Consider the following 8,333-nt stretch of genomic DNA (forward strand, 5'->3'; position numbering starts at 1 on the left):
TATATACTTACACTACAGTGTATCCAGTCTCACAGTATATATATACTTACACTACAGTGTATCCAGTCTCACAGTATATAAATACTTACACTAAAGTGTATCCAGTCTCACAGTATATAAATACTTACACTAAAGTGTATCCAGTCTCACAGTATATATATACTTACACTAAGTGTATCCAGTCTCACTACAGTATATAAATACTTACACTAGTGTATCCAGTCTACATATAAACAGTACGTTATAAATTATCAGTCTCCAGATTGTATATAATACTGTTTACTAATGTGTTTATCAGTTATATTTATTGCAATTGTACTTTAGTTCTAAAGTGGAATTATCGCATTTTCAAGTTAAAATACAGCACAAATAGATAGTGTGAAAAGGTGGAGGAAATCATAGTTTTTAACCCATATTACCAAACTCTTCCTGTTACCATTACGAATAATAACTTACTTCTAAATATGACTTTTCTTATTTTGACTGGGGCAGTCTTTTTAAGAAAAGTCAAACTGCTTGCAGGAGTTGCTTCCCTTCAACTCAGAAATCTCTACTTATAGTAAGGGAATCATTGCGTACAGACTGAAGAAATTGAACTATTTTTTATTAGTCCGATTTCTTCATTTTAAAGCATCACTTTCACAAATAACTTATGCGGCATTATTGTTAATAAAACACATTTAATGCACAGCAACCGAAAACTTGCTTTTAATAAACAGTCACCAAATATCACCTTACGTGCTGTAAGATCGCATAATTGCCACTTTAAATTCGCATTAAAAGTAAAGAATTATATAATTTTGATCTGACTTTATTTCAAACTTCTGTGATTTATGAGCTGGAGTATTTTTTATTTTTGTTTTCGTGTTATTTCTATATGCTTTGTAATTATGCCCTACTTCGAAGAAGGAGGGGCATATTGTTTTGTAGATGTCGGTCAGTCGGTATGTAGACCGATCCGTTTCCAGATGATAACTCAAAAATGCTTGGGCCTAGGATCATGAAAGTTAAAAGGTTGGTTGGTCATAACAAGCAGATGACCCCTGTTGATTTTGAGGTCAGTAGGTCAAAGGTCAAAGTCACATTGACCCAGAACAGTTAAATGGTTTCCGGATAATAACTCCGGAACGCTTGGGCCTATGATCATGAAAGTTCATAGGATGGTTGGTCATGACCAGCAGATGACCCCTATTGATTTTAAGATTAGTAGGTTTGTCACAGTGACCCAGAACAGTTAAACGGTTTCTGGATAATAACAAAAGAATGCTTGGGCCTAGGATCATGAAAGTTGGTAGAAAGGTTGGTCATTACCAGCAAATGACCCCTATTTGGTTTGAGATCAGTAGGTCAAAGATCAAGGCCACAGTGACCAGGAAAAGTTTAACAGTTTGCGGATGATAACTCAAGAACGCTTGGGCCTAGGATCACGAAAGTTGATAGGGAGGTTGGTCATGACCAGCAGATGACCGCTATTGATTTTGAGGTCAATAGGCCAAAGGCCAAGGACACAGTGACCTGGAACAGTAATTCTGTTTTCAGATGATAACTTGAGAACGCTTGGGCCTAGGATCACAAAACTTCATAGCGAGGTTGATCATAACCTGCTGATGATCCCTATTGATTTTGATATGAGTAGGTCAAACATGCAATTACTGAATGCATCAAGGGGGGCATTTCGTGTTCTGCGAGCTCTTGTATTTTTGTTTTACATGAGGGATCAAGTTCGCATTTTGTGCATCATGGGAGCAAACTTTGAACCTTTATTATTTTGATCAAAGTAGTAATATTCATTTATTCCTGCCTGTGTACTGATTTTGTTTTAAACTTTAATGCAATTTCCACCCCATCTTTGAAATTACACTGTGGATATGTTCCAGCTACAATTTAGTTGTTCCTCATTATCATTTATATCATATTGGACAAGGTTCATAACAACTGTACAAACACAGACCTTTTACTTGCAATGGTAGGTGAAAGCTTTTATGTTTCTTATCTGCAAATTTGAAATTATTAATTTGATTTGCTTCAAGTTTTAATCTTTTTTGATTGCTTCATGTCAAGTAAGTGGTTGGATTTCTATGTATGTGTGAAAACCATGTTTTTTTTGCTCTGTCATTTTAAAGAATTGTTTAAGAAGTATTGTTCAGTGATGTTTTTTTAGCTCACCTGAGCCAAAGGCTCATGGTCAGCTTTTGTGACAGCTTTGTGTCAACAATTTCTAAAAAAAATCTTCTTCTTGAAAACCACTGGGCAGAATTACACCAACTTCACAGGAATGATCCTTGGGTGATCCCCTTTCAAAATTATTCAAAGAATTGATTTCCTTGCAGAACTGCCATGGCAACCGAAAGGAAAATCTTTAAAAATCAAAAGAAAGGAAAAACTTTAAAAATCTTCTTGTCCAAAAGCGCAAGGCCTAGAGTCTTGATATTTGGCTTGTGACATCATCTAAAGGTCCTCTATAAAAATTGTTCAAATTATGCCCCTGGGGTGAAAAGAGGCACCGCCACAGGCATCCTAAGTTTTGCATGGACTTATATAGGAAAAAAATTTAAAAATCTTCTTGTCTAAAACCACAAGACCTAGGCCTTTGATATTTGGTATGTAGCATTGCCTTGTGGTCCTCTACCAAAATTGTTCAAACTATTACCCTGGGGTGAAAAGAGGCCCTGCCCTGGGGGTCTCAAGTTTAACATAGACTTATATAGGAAATATATTAAAAATCTTCTTGTCCTAAAGTTCAAGGCCTAGGCCTTTGATATTTGGTGTGTAGCATTGCCTAGCGGATCTCTTACAAGATTATTCAAATTATATCACTGGGGTGAAAAGAGGCCCCACCCGGGGGGGTCACTTGTTATACGGGTATATAGGAAAAGGTACTTAAAAATTATTAGATCACAATTCCTAGACTGTTTAATTATATTTAACTGATGACCCCAAGTGATAAGGGGTCACCTGACTTTGACCTTGACCTACTTTCTTGTTTTTTAAGATACAACCTTGAAATTTGGATGACATGTACAGTTAAGTACACAGATCTTAAAACTGACTTTCAGTGATCATGAATGTGACCTACTGACCTACTTTCTTTATATTTTAGTATCAGTTTGTCATTTTAAACATGTGACTCATATTACTCAGGTGAGCGATCCAGGGTCATCATGACCCTCTTGTTTCTAATTAAAGATGCAAGTGATACAAAACACACAGGTATCATTCTCTTTCACACAGTTTCAAGTAGTTTTACCGTGTGACCATATGCAATTGTTTTTATTGTGAGAAGTTTGATGTAATATGATCCTCTCTTTATCACTTTGCATTTCACTCTAGTCTGACAGTTTGTGATTGCTTCAGGTTTTCAGAAATACTATTTGTCCAGTTTCATGAACATTTAAATATTTAGTTGCAATAAAAATAATGCTTCATGTAAGGTCATTTTATATTATGCAATAACCACGATCAGTCAGATGACCTTTTATTCTTAGGAAATATGTGTTTCCAGTGATGAATTTCAGGCTGTTTTAGTTTAGTTTAGTTTAGTTTATACTAATTTGTTTTAGCTCGATTGTGATGAAAGCTTCAAGCTTATTGACCACTCTCGAGTCGCTTCCTGGAAAAACCAGTACTGTGTCAAATGAGAAGTCATGGTCGTGACCCATGGGGCTCGAACCAACGACCTGGATTGAGGGCCGACACCTTATCCACTAGACACGCTCCTTAGCGTTTCATCCTAGCGTTCAAAGTGCACTGGCAAAAGTAGGAGTTTAACAATGTGAATTACCAGATACCACTTACAGCACTGTAAACCAAGGAATGAGATCATAATTTTTAAGTTAGAACAGTTCACCACAACAGTATATTCTCAAAATGAAGTAGTTTCAAAGTCCTTACTGGCTAAATATATAGCTACACTATCATTGTCAAGTTAGGAAGGTGTCAGTTGAGGGGAAAAAAACAACAAAATATTGCCATCGTGAACATTTCTAGGCTTACAGTATTTAGGATCTTTTGAACACACAGCAGATACACTGTAAATATGCAGTAATTTCAGGGTTTGAAACCTAAATCATGGTCATTTGTTGGTTGTGCCCATGTAGAAAATTTCAGATTTGTTAAAAAATGGTTTTTCATACCCATAATTTGTTTTTATTTATGTCAATTTTTTTTTTGTTAATAAATAAACTGTAAAATATTGCATGCACATTATATGTTCATGCAAGTGTACATGGTGTTTATAGGACTTTCAGTATATATTTTGTCTGAGAGATGTCAGAGGTCGGCCAGTAAAATATTTGGCAGAATTAACATATCTACATTTATGTAACATTTCTTATCTTTGTAACTGTCTTGTCATATGGTGAAGCACCTGATTTATATGTCTTGCAATGTTCAACAGATATTTTAACTGCTGCCTACAGCAATTTATGACACGTTTTATGAAATATCAAACTCTCAAATAGTGTATTCCAACCAATTCATTCATGAAACTGTTTAATTAGTTGTAGAGTACAAAGCAATATTGTATCACTTGAACTAAATTTAAATGGATCTTGAATTATATATTTTACAACCATTTATGTTTCTCTGTTATAGATTTTAGTGTTCTGATCTTTATGTATTGATCATTAAATGTTTAAAATGTTGGTGTATTATAATGTTCTTTATAGTTTAGCAAAGTTGTTCGATATTGTTGAATAAAATGTTTAAATTTTTAGTGAAGCTCATGTTTCTATTTGTTCATGAAGAATACAAGACATGCCTCCCTGGTATTGAAAGTTAATAACCCCCACAATGCCATTTACAAGTAATAAGAAAACCATAAAGGTCGTGTATCTCTCACCTGACCTAGTTCTCCTCAAGGTTTCATGAAAATCAGTTGAATATGTGACCCCTAGTTTGTTAACAAACCTTTAGTGTGATTCATCTAATGACCTATTTGGCCACATATGAGCCAGTTTTAGATTGGATGTAGACTACAGAGGAAAACATTCAAAGATTCCTGAAATTCGGGTATAAAATGTGGCTTCTGGAGTTTTGACAAGATCCAACCTGGTGACGTAGTTTAGACCAAATTTCATATCTGACTTGTATTTCATATAAACAAGTTATTCCACATCATCATCCACATCATATGACACAAGTTCCATAAATCTGGCACCAATTTTTCATGAATCATGCCCCCTTTTTACTTAGAATTTTAGGTTAACTTTGATGCATTTTCAATATATCTCTGTAGTTACAAAAGGGATTTGATTCAAACTTAAAACAATTGTTTGACATTACCACACATATCATATGACACAAAGGTCATAACTCTGGCACCAATATTTCATGAATTATGCCCACCTTTTACATAAAATTCCGGGTTAAAGTTTTGGTGCACTTCGACTCTTATAATTATCTGATATTACCGATCAGATTTTATTCAAACTGAAAATTGTAGCACATCATCATAAACATCATATGACACATGAGCTATAACTCTGGCACCATTTTTTCATGAATTGTGCCCCCTTTTTATTAGCTCACCTGAGCAATGCTGCTCTGGTGAGTTTTTGTGATCGCTCGATGTCCGGCGTCTGTAGTCCATCAACATTTAGCTTGTGTATGCGAGAGGCTGTATTTTTCAACTGATCTTCATGAAATTTGGTCAGAATGATTATCTTGATGAAATCTAGGCGGAGTTCGAAAATGGGTCATCTGGGGTCAAAAACTAGGTCACTAGGTCAAATCAAGGAAAAACCTTGTGTATGCGTTAGAGGCTGTATTTTCAATTGATCTTCAGGAGTTTTTGTCAGAATACTTTGAAGAAATCTAGGCCGAGTTCGAAAATGGGTCATCTGGGGTCAAAAACTAGGCCACTAGGTCAAATCAAGGAAAAACCTTGTGTATGGGATAGAGGCTGTATTTTTCAATTGATCTTCATGAGTTTTTGTAAGAATGATTACCTTGATGAAATCTAGGCAGAGTTCGAAAATGGGTCACCTGGGGTAAAAAACTTGGTCACTAGGTCAAATCAGGGAAAACCTTGTGTATGCGATAGAGACTGTATTTTTCAATTGATCTTCATGAATTTTGGTCAGAATGATTACCTTGATGAAATCTAGGCCAAGTTCGAAAATGGGTCACCTGGGGTCAAAAACTAGGTCAAATCAAAGAAAAACCTTGTGTATGTGATAGAGGATGTATTATTCAACTGATCTTCATGAAATTTGGTCAGAATGATAATCTTGATAAAATCTAGGCCAAGTTCGAAAATGGGTCATCTGGGGTCAAAAACTAGGTCACTAGGTCAAATAAAAGAAAAATCTTGTGTATGCAATAGAGGCTGTATTTTTCAATTGATCTTCATAAAATTTGGTCAGAATGATTGCCTTGATGAAATCTAAGTCAAATTTGAATATGGGTCATCTGGCATCAAAAACTAGGTCATATCAAATAAAATACTTGTTTAAACTCGAGACCACATTTTTGGTCCAATTCTTACGAAAATTGGCCAGAATATTTGGTTCCATGAAATCCCTAGGTCAAACATGTTTACACTGTTATGGTGTGTTTCTCAGGTGAGCGGCCTAGGGCCATCTTGTTTGAATTTTAGTTTAATTTTCATGCATTTTCAATATATCTCTGTTATTACAGAAGGAATTTGATTCAGACTTAAAACAATTGTTTGACATCATCACCCACACATGTCACAAGGGTCATAACTCGGGGCACCAATTTTTCATGAGTTATGCCACCTTTTTATATAAAACTTAAGATAGCTGTAGCACATTATCATCCACATAAAATGATACAAGAGCCATAAATCTGGCACCAATATTTCATGAATTATGCCCCCTGTTTACTTAGAATTGCAGGTTAATGTTGGTGCTCTTTGTTATTACATAAGGAATTTGATTCACCTCACCAGCCTCATCATGTGACAAGGTCCATAATTCAGGCACAAATATTTAGTGACTTAAATCCCCATTTTACTTAGAATTTCAGTTTAATCTTTAAGCTTTTTCACTATCTTTTTTCTTACTAAATGGATTTTATTCAAACTTAAAACAGTTGTTACACATGGTCACCCACATCATATAACGAACTGTCCATAACGCTGGCACCAAAATGCTGAGTTATGTCCACGTTTTACTAGAATTTCAGGTTCAAGTTATGTTGCACTTCTGTTCAATCTCACTTATTTGATTCAAACTTCAAATAGTTGCTCATTAGCCACATGATGTTACATAATGTCATAGTGTATTACTTTTGCAGAAATTTCCATTAATTATGTCCCTTTTATACTTATTTAATGTTTTGATACACTTCCCTATCTCTGTTGTTACTAAATACATTTGACACAGACTTAAGCTATTGTAAAATATCTTCATCCACAGAGTAAACAAACACTCCAGTGACAGCTCCAGCTTCCTCAGATGTGCCCTAAGTTTCACTATCCTGCATCGAAAGAGTAAAGCGTGCTGTGTCCTGTGACAGCTTTTGTGGAGTAATTGCAGAATCCAGATTTGCAGATGGACAGACAGATGGACAAACTGAGGGCATTCCTATAGTCCCCTGTGGAGTTCCACCAGTAGGGAACTAATACCAAATTGTCAATGAAAACGGAAAAACAGGTAATAAAAATCAAACTGCCCCAAATATCAATTGAAAATGGGTGTGATAACCTTTCTTCCACCCCATTTTCCAAATAAAATCAATAACCAACATTCCTTTTCTTATATTTCGAGTGATATTTCAATACATTAATATGAAAGCTGCAAAATATTGATCATTAATCAAAATGGAAGACTCGTGAATGATATTTTGGCAAATAGAGGCCCTACAGAAATGGCTCATAAATAGAGGATATTACATGAGTGTCTTTTTAGCTCACCTGTCACATAGTGACAAGGTGAGCTTTTGTGATCACCCTTCGTCCGTCGTCAGTCCATCCGTCCTTGCGTCAACAATTTCTTGTCTGCACGATAGCGGTTTCATTTATGATTTTATTTTAACCAAACTTGCATACAACTTGTATCACCATAAGATCACGGTTCCTTTCTTGAACTGGCCAGATCCCATTATGGGTTCCAGAGTTATAGCCCCTGAAAGGGCCAAAATTAGCTATTTTGACCTTGTCTGCATAATAGCAGCTTTACTTATGATTTGATTTTTACCAAACTAGCACACAACTTGTATCACCATAAGATCTTCGTTCCTTTCTTGAACTGGCGAGATTCCATCATGGGTTCCAGAGTTATGGCCCCTGAAAAGGCCAGAATGAGCTATTTTGACCTTGTCTGCACAATAGCAGCTTCATTTATGATTTTATTTTAACCAAACTTGCA

Source organism: Mercenaria mercenaria, chromosome 2 (genome assembly GCF_021730395.1).
Source record: "Mercenaria mercenaria strain notata chromosome 2, MADL_Memer_1, whole genome shotgun sequence".
Classification (NCBI taxonomy): domain Eukaryota; kingdom Metazoa; phylum Mollusca; class Bivalvia; order Venerida; family Veneridae; genus Mercenaria; species Mercenaria mercenaria.